Raw genomic sequence first — 12,493 nt, 5'->3', positions numbered from 1 at the left:
CACTTTATGCTCTACAGGGGCAAAATCATTTATCAGATTATTTTATTCAAAACATCAATTTTATCATTTTCAAAGATGGTATAAGCGCCAATCTGAGCTCAAATCAATTCTTTTCTTAAAAATTTTAGCTATATCCAAGTTCTAATTAATATTTGGATCGAATCCAATATCAAATCTGATGTTCAATTATCAATTCTCATCCTCAGACAGGAATTGTCAATTCCTTGTCTTTGTCATGGGTCTGGGAATTTAAATCCCTCATCCAGGGTTCATATCTCGCATGTCATTTCATATCATTTCATATCATTTTAGGTTATTTCATATCATTTCATTGTATTTTATGTCATTGCATGTCATTTTTGAGATCCAACACTCTTATTTTCAAAATATCAAAGCCAAATTTGATTTTAAAACCTTTATTTTGAAATCAATTTAAAAAACCTGGGTTTTAAATCAGTATTTTTCATTTGGTCAACTCCCATGGCTTTATATTCCTTTATTTCAAAAAACATTTCTGTAGAATAATGATTTAGACAGTTAAGCAAAGCCAAGCACTATATTGATCCTTGATTTGATTACCCCTGGTTATGACACCAGGAACGATTGAACCTCATACCGACAGGCGAGTCCCATTCCTCAGAATTTTACCATATTTTAAAATGGAGGCGAGAAAATTTCAAAACTTTTTCAAAAGGTCAGTTTGACTTGTAAAAGTAAAATTTTGCAATGATAACATGTTTGACGACAGTGATGGGACTTATCTTTGCCTGATCAATCTAGTGCTTTGTTCTATTAACTTGTCAAAATTGTGTTCTACAGTGTCAGCTCTATTTCATGTGAACCTAGGAGCCTAGAATCAAACCTAGATGACATGGATTGCATGTAGACTTAGGCATGGTTTGGTAGGACCGATTGAGGATGCATTATTTATGCTCACATAAACTTAGGTCCCATACAATCCTCCTCAATCTAGGATCTGATTAAAAACATTGTTTGCTTCTTAAAATTTTCAAAATCCTACTTCTTTAGGTCATTAGAGCATTCTGTTTTCCTTGCATGTTGATCATTTTTAAAAACCAACCCCATCTATTTTTACGTGGCTACCACATTGCTGGGCTTTCTTCTAGAACCATAGTTCAAGACAAAGCCTCACAACTGGGCCACTTATTTGGGTTGATTTCTCCTTACCACGTACTAAGGGCTATATTTCAAAGTATATCGGCAGGAGCTCAAGGATGTTGGAAAACACGAGCTTATAATCAGAGAAATTATTTTTATGCCACGTACATCAAGTTTTGGCTCAAGTATATCGGCATAGCATGATTGTACACAGATGATCTAAGCCTTAGAGTTAGGGTTAGGGTCCTACAACTATTTCAAAATTTATGCATTTAGAGTCAGCCATTTAGGAAATGATATATGTGCATACTTGTTTGTGCATGATGTGCAAATGTATCTCTGCTATTTTCCATTTATTTTTCTTGTATTACCTTACATTCTCTTTTATTTTTACAAAGATTTTATCGAACCCTAGACAATTTTTTTCCAAATTCTCTATTTTTCTTTAAAACTTCAGGTGATTTCCATCCTTCCGTTCCTTTGGATCTTGAATTTTCAGCCTTGTTTTGATCTTGCTTGCATTTTTTTTCTTGTATATTCTCCAAGTCTGGTCCTGATTTTCTCTTTATTTTAGTCTATCATGATGGCATCCAGTCATCTTTATTTCGTCTTTCCCAAGGGTCATATCTCTTATGAGGTGCAACAAGGTCTCCCTGAACATCAAACTCTGAACACCAGACCTTTTCTTTCCCGGTGGCATTATTTCTAGCTCAAAAACTTTTTCTGTATATTCTCGGATCATCTAAGCGACTGAGGATTAGAGTTGGCAGTGATAGTGGAAAAGCATATCGTCAATGGCAATTTAATTCAAGCACTGACAGAGCAATGGAATCCATGCACTTGTACCTTCTGGTTCTCATAGGGAGAGATGACTCTACTACTGGATGAATTTTCAGATATTATGGGTCTACCTGAGTCAGCTAGTCAACCAAAAGATCCATTAGAGCAACAGTTTCTGATCAACGTCAAGGGACTCGACTCCCGAGACGCTTTAGCCTGGATGATTGAACATAGATCATGGCCACTGATAGAAGTATATGAGAGTTAGTGTGTCGACTTGTTTGAGTTATACCGACAGTATGGGCATTTAAAGAAGTCAATTCCTTATCCAAAGCAACGCGAGAAAGGATTCAACATGCAGTGGTCTTGTGCATAGTAGGATTAGCCTTATTCCATGATGGACATAACTATGTTGACATCAAAACAATGCAAATTTTGTAAAGATAGAGAAGTCGGCAGACCAACCGTCTCTCGATCACCATGGCCACAGTTGCCTTCTTGTATTATGGATTGACCTATTTCACGCTTAAAGATTCGATCTTAGTAGAAGGGTATATCTACGCATTGCAGTCTTGGTTCTTCCAGCATGTGCCAACTTCAGCAAGTTCTTTCAGATATAATAACAAAGAGGCACTACCTATTCCTCGATACAGATTCTTGATCGAGAACCACCATGAAGAAAAAATCGTGTGAGACTACTTTGACCATCAAGAGTCACCCTCTCAATACAGTTATGCGTATGGCAAGCGACTCAAGTTACTCAGACCATTCTTTTTCATCTATTACTAACTATAGCGATGTGTCAGGCAGTTCTCGTAGACGCAGAAGCATATTGATACTCGAATATTATCAAACATTGTGCTAGAGTTCGATCTAATTGTTTGTCCACCCCCTCTTTGTCAAGTTCATTATCAATAAAATCATTTTCTTTCAATAAATTTTCACTCTATCATGGTTTGATGACCTCGCCTAAGTAACAAGGCACATCTTAGTTGCTCACTTCTGTCATTAAGAATAGCGCAATTGTCACAATTTCAGTGACGACCCGATCCCTGGTAATGGGATATCCTTCAAATTGTTGACTTGATTCTCACCAAATATTTTCCCTCTATTCATTTTCATCCAAATCATCCTCCGAATCTAATCATATATCTTATTCCCAAGAGAGCACTCGCGATTTCACATGGCTCAGACAAGGTTCGACAAGAAGACCGCACCCGTCCAGTATATCAGTTACTCTTCCACACCCGAGCAAGAAATGACCTCTTTGCGATCTGCCAGGGATCAGAATCAGCAAGCCAATGATGACATTGATCCGCATATGTACTCATTATTTCAGAAAATGATTAGTAAGATGGTGGTTGAGCAGGCTGGGGCCAGTTCAGGCAAAATCCCCAGCAAAAAGAAAGCCAAGGGTCACACTGTGAAAAAGCATATGAAGATCTCAAAGAAACATGCTCAACACAAAGATACTTCTGATGAAGCCGAATCGATAAGCGATAGCGATGAAGAGCAAGAAGCTTTCATTCAGACTCAATAGTCATTTTAGAAATTGACTCAAGGGCACGAGTCAACCAACAAGCTAAAAGATCAGTCTATGGATGACTCAGTTCAAACACAACTCAAGGAGATGACCAGGATGGTCAAGGATTTGCAAGCCCGTGACAAGGGCAAGAAAGTCTACACGAGTGAAGACTTCTATAATGGCTTGGAAGGGGATGACAATCTCGAAGATCTCCCTAAAAAATTTATTAAATTTGATGGGACTGGCGATCCCAAAAGCCCATCTTGCAATGTTTTTCGCTGAGTGCATCAAGTTCAGAAGAGACAATCACGCTCTCTTTCGATGTTTCCCACAAAGCCTAGAGGGTACAACTGCTAAGTGGTATTTAGACCACAATAATCCCATCGAATTGAAAGAGTTTGACAATGTGGTTAATCTTTTTATTGAGCGATTCATATTCAACACCGAAGCACTGCCAAACCTGAATCACCTCTGCAACCTGAAGCAATAAGATAATGAGAAAGGCAGGAACTTCATCCACAGGTGGAGGGGTACCTACAATAAAATGAGAAATTCAATCTCGGAGGAGCACTCACTCTAAATTATCTTGAATAACTTCTCACAACCATTGAGAAGTCTTATCTCAACTTCACTATCAAGAACCTTCATCGAGCTAATAGAGTGAGCTAAATGGCTCGAAATGGGCATGGAAAATGGGGTTTACGAGGGCATCACCCTTGCCAAAAGCAATAATCAACAGGATTAGAAAAAGAAAACCCATTTCACTTACTTTGCTAATTCGAACAACATCAAGTACCATCACAGGGGTAATAGAAAGGCTTACAGTTATGGTTCAGGAAGCTCAAATCCCCAACAAGAATGATCAGAAAGCTAAGTCATTCCAGCATAATGACAAACCACCTCAGCAGACTGTCCAACAGGCAAATCTTCTTCCTTGATGGCCACTAAGAAGGTCTCATCCCCCTTCTTGAGGCCTTTCTTCAACTGTAGAGCTGACACCATAGGCATCTTGCCACTGCTTGAGGAGTAAGCCGAGACCATGCATGGGGACGACTCAACCATTATGCTTACCACGTTCAAGTGCGGCATGAGAACAACCTTGTGGGCATGTAGGAACTCCATCTCGATGATGGCTCTAAAGTCATCGAGGGGCGTCACCGAGAAGTTGGTGAAGCCTTTCCATGTGCCAATCTGAATAGCTACATCCTTTGCCTGACCAAGGATGGGCTTAGCCTCTGAGTTCACCGCTTTCATTCAGCTTTCCTTTCTTTTGGCCTTGAGGCCAAGCCAGATAGTTTCGTTAGGAGAAACAAAGTTGTGAGTAGTGCCAGTGTCCACCATCGCCCTGGTGGTTTTGCCATTGATGTACACATCAAAGTACATTAATTCCTTACTGACAGAAGGTTGAGGAGGCGACACGACTCCTCGAAGTGCATTAAGCATCTGAAGGCCCCCATCTCCAGTTCTTCACGATCTCCTTCGATCTGAGCTGCATTGACGTTGGCTCGATGATCCATGCGCTTAGGGCAATCAACTATCCAATGCATAGCACTGCAAATAAGGCAAGGAGAACTGGGTCATTGTGGATGTCCTGAGTGATTGGACTTGCCCTTAGAGTGATGACCATCATCACGCTTATGAGAAGGGCAGTAGGACTCCTGCTTAGCGTCCCGTTTAGGTCCCTTATGCCTCACTCTGTCTCCCTTTTTATGCTCGTGGGAACATTTGTCATTATTCTGATAGCGGGGTGCATTTGACTTACCACGATTATCATTCTGACGTTCATTCTTGTGGTAGACAATAAGTTGCTCTGCGGTAGTGATGGCATCTGCCACATTTTGCGGGCGTTGCCTCTAGATTTCTTGTTTCGCCCATGGCTGCAAGCCATGTATGAAATGGAACAATTGATCTTTTTCTGGCATATCAGCGATGTCCAGCATAAGGCTAGCGAAAGCCTTAACATAGTCGTGAACGGGTCAGTGTGTCGAAGGGCCATTAGCTTGGCACGTGACTCGAACTTTGCATTGGTGGGCAAGAAGTGACTTCTCAGCTCTGCTTTGAAGTCTTCCTAAGTGTCAATTTCAATTAGCCCACGGTCGATGTCTTCGTTGCGTCGGTGCCACTAGAGAGTGTCGTAACCTGAGAAAAACGACACGACGGTATCGATCTTAACTTCAATATTTCAGATTTGAGCCACTTTCATGTAACGTTCCACTTTCCGAAGGAAGTTCTCTAACTCTTTCACATTCTGAGCACCGATATACTTTTAAGGGTCGGGGAGCTTTCTTTGGTGACCTTCTTGAACTCCACCTTGGGCAAGGCCATATTGCAAGAGGCGTTCAAAAGCATCTGTGGTAGTAGAGAGTTGGATGTTCTTCTCTTCCAACTCGGTGACACATTCCTGTAGTTGGGGCATTTCTTCAAGCAACGACATGAGATCGCTCTGTTGTTCTCGAACAGTGAGTGGGGAGAGCAATTCCCTTACTTGGTCACAGATAGGCACAAGTTCGGTCACCCTAGCTTGCACCTCCTGGAACACATCAAGGTTGGGTTGTACATCATGTTCTAAGATTTGATGTTGTTCCCCAATGTTAGCAATGGTTCTTCCAACCACGTTCAGAGTACCATCAATTCGAGCTATGACCATTTCTACCTGAATCAAGCGACCTTCGAGCGAGGCTTCTGTCGTGAACTCGACAGAGAGATTCGGGGGACTAGTTGTAGGAGGAGGTATCGGAGGGAGCTGGGAGCTTTGAGTCACTCCCGAGAAACTAGAGGATGCTCCCTTCTTGCTTTGCCTGACATGGATGAAGTCTTCGTCTGAGGACATGGTAGCAACAGACGATGGCTCTGGTACCAGTTGTCAGTCTTTTTGCTAAGAACCTTGCGGCGCCTAGGATGCAGACTAGGCAAGTCTGTGGAGTGGAAGCGGGACGTGGACGTGAATCAAAGTAACGCAAGGCGGTGCGTCAGGAGACGACACCAATGAACGAAAGCGACGTGTGAGAGGCAACTCTTTAAGGCTACCGCATGGGAGCGGATGCCCAATCAGTGCTCACAACACTTGGGAGGCCCAACGAGGCTAGAGACTCATGGGCAAGCAACAACCTTGGTAGGGACGGCCACACGCGAAGCCACAGAGGCAAGCGGTGTGGGAGGCAATCACCAATAAACACGTGCAACCTGTAGGCAAACAAGCAAGCAAACAAGATGATGCAACAAGGCACCAAACAAGCAACCAATGGAGCGAAGGCACAATGTTTAAGAAATGCAACTTTTAATCATAAGTTGGCCAAGCGGCACTTACAGGCGTGGCACATGAGGTGGCACGATAGACTCACTGTGGGGCAATGTGAGGTGGGATGGTCTTGGAAGAATGGGCTTTCGAGGAGAGCTCTACCTACCAACGAGTCCCCCTCTAAAGATGTTATGGGTGTTGACTCTCCAAGGATAGGAGGAACTCCAAAAACACTTGGGTAACCATAAAAATTCCAAGAGGTTCCCCCTAGCCATGAGGTGGCAACATGGGCACTCGTTGGCACGAAGCTCTTGGCACCACGTCTCCCCTAAGCTATTTATAAGGCCATCACGGCTTTTGTGAGCCATTCAGGTCCTTAAGGTTGTATAGGGCTTACATAAGCGAAAAAGAGAGCATGGTTGTGCCATGGCACACACGTGCCACGGTCGTGCACTCGGGGCAATAGTCATCTTCTACCATAAGCATAAAAAATGTGTGCGTTATTTGTTTTTTATAGTTCTCCTTTCCATATATATGATTACAAAGTTAAGAACATTAGCCTCTGGTGAATGTTGAAGTTAAAGGAATATAAACTTCATCTCTATCCATTAAGTTAATTAGGTTATTATCCAAAGACTATCATATGTTTAAAAGTAGCTGAAAATTTGTAATATGATGCTCTTATATATACTATTTGATGGTTGTGAGTATCATAGTCATTGTATGTGTGTGTTGTAACAAAATAGCACAGAACCCAAGACATTCCAAATTATAGTTTAAATGTCAATCAAAATGTATATGAATACTAACAATTATAAAAACTTGATACAAGTTGTATGAATAAATGATTTCATTAGTAATGAATAATAAATACATAAAAGAAATAAATACATAAGGGCCTCACTACAATACACTGAAAACACACAAAAAACGTAAAACTATCCATCACTTCCTCACCTTACAAGGTCTACATCCACTGCCATTTATAGAGAAAGAGTCCTCTCAAGTAAGAGGGAGGTACCTCCCAATGGCTAGAATTCTAGCCGGTAGGAAACTAGTTTGACTTGGTCCCAATAATATATATATATATATATATATATATATATATATATATATATATATATATGAACATATACATATATGCCAAGGTTGCCATACTAGGAAGTGGAAGCAGGAAAGCGAGAAGCGATACATTTTAAAATGTATAGGAAGTGGGAAGCGAGAAATAAAAAACAATAATATAAGAATTTAATGGGAATAAAAATAGAATGCAAATAAAAACTAAAATAAAAGTGATTATTCTTAAATTTCATGATTTTTTAATGTAAATTAAATTTTTAATAAAATCTGAAAATTAGGCTGCCAATTTAGAGAAAACACATAGAAGTGAGTGAGAAGCGTGAGAAGAAACGCATAAAAACATGAAAAGTAGAGTGAGAGAACATATAAGAAGAATAAATGAAGCATGTGAAAAGCATAAGAGAAGCGTGGCAGAATCGAGATTCCCATCAAGTTTCGAAAGCGAGTTTCCGGGAAGTGGGCTTCTCACTTATCTAAGAAGCTTTTGGTAACTCTGGTATATATATATATATATATATATATATATATATATATATATATATATATATATATATATATATATATATATATATATAAAGGACACATTAATCTTAACACTACCACTCAAACTTACACTATCTCGCGATAAGTTTGCAAATACAAAGAAAGAACCCATGACATAAAAGTTTGTCATTTGACTTCATCGGGTGCTTTCATTCATTGCTTCGTTCAAGTGTGCTTCTTTATCTTCAATCATATGCTCCATTATACAAAGGGTCTTTAGAATTTTCAATATTATCGCTACTTGAGAACCTGTAAATAGAGCTAACGAAGCATTCCAACTATACACATATATATATCATAAACCAAAATAAGATTTCAAAATTAGCTATATATATATATATATATTATGGAGAGAGGATGACCAAGCACGTCAAAAATACAATATTTATTTAATAAGAAAATTTAGTTTTTTTTTCAAAAAATCTTATAATAGAAAGTAAATTTTTCGACATCAAATTTTAAAAAGTCATTAAATTTTCAAACACAATATTCATTGAGTCTCACCTCAATATAAAATTTTCAGAAATTATAGTTCTTAATTTATAAGAGAACATAATTACATATTATCAAAAGTAGAGATGCATGCATAAAATATCTCAAAGATAAACTCATAACATTCATGAAAACATGCATTATTCAAAGTTAATACACACATCTATCATGAAAAACACATTAATGCATAAAAGGCATGAAATATGGATTTTCAAACATCAATATCATGAATAAATAACTCAAAGGAGTTTAACCCACACAAAAAGTATTCATAAAGAAGGGTTTTTCAAAACAAGTAGCCATGTTAAATGCACAACAAAAATAATAGGGAACTTCGAAAATCTCACGTACAAAACTTAACAAGAGATATTTTGTAATAATGACAAGTATTGTCTCAAACCGATCATAACAATTTAAATCCCAACAATAGAAATACACTCAAAATATAGCATCCCATGCAACTAAGGCATATCATGATGTAAATCACGTAAGACAACCAATCATGGAACAAATGCAATTAAAGCATATTCAATGAAAATATTTCAATAACCATTTCCCATACAAGGGCAAATGAGTAGTAAAAGTTTAGAAATTTTATGGAGATATTTAAAAATCCCACATAACACGATGAATGATATTTGCAAATCTCAACAATAGTTCGACCACCACAAGCAATCACCTCACTAGATATCCAAACCTCAAAATTCAAGTGTATCAGCTACTAGAACAAAAGCATAATCACAATGCCACTAATGGGAAACAAGAACATAAAAAGAGTGTGAATAACCAACATCTCTTGTCTACATAAAATGACACTTAAAGCAAGTATCAACGACTAGAACAAGAGCATAATCACAATGCCACTAATGACAAAACACACACACACACAAAGTGTGAATAACCAACATCTCTTGTCTACATAAAATGACACTTAAAAAAAGTGTATCAATGATTAAAACAAGAACATAATCACAATGTCACTAATGGGCTAAAAACACAAAAAAAGTGTGAATAACCAATCAACATCTTATAAAGTGACACTTAAAACAAGTGTATTGGCGACTAGAACAAGAGCATAACCAATGGGTGCACATAACTCATCACAATTGAAAAACATCTATTGTCTATATAAAACAACACTTAAATATGAGACGTAATAGAAGACAACACACAAGTTTAAAGAGCTTGTAATGAAAACAAACTAATGTCATAAAAAAGAATAAAGATATCAATTTTAACAATCTTTTCAAACACCATGGTTTCAAAAATAGATAGCCATCCCAGATAAACATAATTATGAGCATCCAACATAATAATAATGGCCAAATAAATAAATGAGTGATATAACACTCATAAAACCAGAGATCAAACAATTGTCAGTTAAAGCAGAACTATAAACCGATAGTCTAAACTGACAAAAAAACAAGGTGCACACAAATTACCCCAACAAACATCTCTGGTTTAAACAAAGCCAATATGGATCTAAAGGCCAACCAACTATCAATTAGATCTAAGACATGTGTCAATACAATGTTCATAAACTTTGATAATTTCAAATTGACAGGATGATTTAAGGTGCACACATAACTTACCTCAACTGCTAACTTTATCCCAACAACAAGAACGCCAAAAGAAATGATGCATCATATAAAATTATATGATGGAAAAAACTAATGCTATGAGAAGACAATAAATACTCACAAAAATCAATTTCTAAATAAGTGAGTTCATATAAAAGAACCAATTTTAAAAGACAAAGTTTCAAATCAAATTAAAAAAACTTAGAATGAATATAGTACAATAATGTGCACAACAAGATGTTAATTGATGCAATCATATGCAAACAAGATGGCAATTGATATTTTTTCACAAAACAAGATTACATAAATAACAATGAAGAATTAGCATAGCCAATACAAGCAAGCTATATAGAGATTTTTCAAGAACCATAGAGAAAACCAAGAGCATACATAAACACAACTAATCATGAATACTCACAACGAGCTAAAAATTTCATGTCTATACAATAATCTAATAACTTTAAAGCCACATATCCTATATAAAAGCTTTTAAAGGATCACATAAGATATGCATAGGAAAATACACAAATAATCATAAAGATACTAACATACTAAAAAAAAATATTTTTAAATTATCATGCTTATGTAAGAACCAATAGAACGATAACTCATTTTAAGAGAAAATACTAATTTCAATTAATTTGATAACACGTCTAAAATACCAAACAACAAATTTGAAATGGCACATAATCATTAATGGCACATAAAAAACATGCATAGGTTTATGTGTACGACACACGAATATGTAGATATGCCGATGGAGCAATCTCATGAGATCTTACAAACCATCCATGTCATGACTAATGAACGCATACAAAAAAAATTCTTAAGTAGCACATCTCAATGAAAGCACCACATAAAATTTAAAGAACATGCTTTGATATGTGCATAAAGTCACCAATGATCATTACGATATTTTCAAATATATATATATATATATATATAATCTAAATATATATATTGCAAGTAAACATTCTTATGCAAAAACATATGTCAAAAGACAATAATTTTCACAAATTTTTATTTTAATTAATTTGAAAACATATTCATTTTTAATAAATAGCCACAATATTTTAAATACACTTTTTAAATATATACCATAAAAATTTAAAGTACATAATCCAAAGAAACATATCGGAATACGAGAATCTTGAGTCCAAACCGAACATCAATTCAAATATTTCTTTTGAAGCACAAACACAAACAAGATGCCAAGACCAAGATGCCTTGCTCTGATACCATGTAACGAAATAACACGAAACCCAAGACATTCTAAATTATAGTCCAAATGCCAATCAAAATGTATTTGAATACTAACAATATAAAAACTTGATACAAATATGAATAAGTGATTTCATTCATAATGAATAATAAAATACGTAAAAGAAATAAATACATAAGGGTCTCACTACAATACACTAAAAAACACAGAAAACCTAAAAGTACCCATCACTCTCACCTTACAAGACACACCCACCCCTATTTATAGAGAAGAAAGAGAGGAAGAATAGAGAAAGAGAGGAGAGAAAGAGTCCTCTCAAGTAAGAGGGAGGGACCTCCCAACGGCTAGAATTCTAGCCGTTGGGAGCAAGTCAACTTGTTTGACTTGGTCCCAATAATATATATTATATATATCTTTATATAATCAATATATTACAATATATATATATATACAATTAACAATATACATATATACATTTATATGTATATATATAAAAGGATAAATTAATCTTAACATGTGTGTGCGTGCATGCGTGCGTTTGTGTGGGTGTTTGTGTGTGTGTGTGGTTTGGAGGAGGGTATTGGCTACACTTGACTGTACGATTCTCTGTGGCAAAATCTTATGATTGCAAGCTTTATATGTTCGATGTCTCTGAAGGGGATGCCCATTAAGTGACCTTTGCTCCTAGTCATGCATGTTCCTTCTCAACAGAAAAAATGCTTCATATGTTCAATGTGACCTCACAGTCCATTTGACGTGGTTTGACTAGGATTGACTAGTTTTGGTGTAGACAAATTTTTATTGGTGCATTTTGAGTTGTTGATTTTTGAAGCTCTAAAAAACTGTTTAAACAAAACAGTCAAATTATCCAAAGCATTTTTTGACTGAACAAACTAATGTAGATCGTATCTATA

This window comes from Nuphar pumila, chromosome 1, assembly GCF_984573655.1.
Source record: "Nuphar pumila chromosome 1, dmNupPumi1.hap1.1, whole genome shotgun sequence".
Classification (NCBI taxonomy): Eukaryota; Viridiplantae; Streptophyta; class Magnoliopsida; order Nymphaeales; family Nymphaeaceae; genus Nuphar; species Nuphar pumila.
This window is presented reverse-complemented; position numbering follows the sequence as displayed.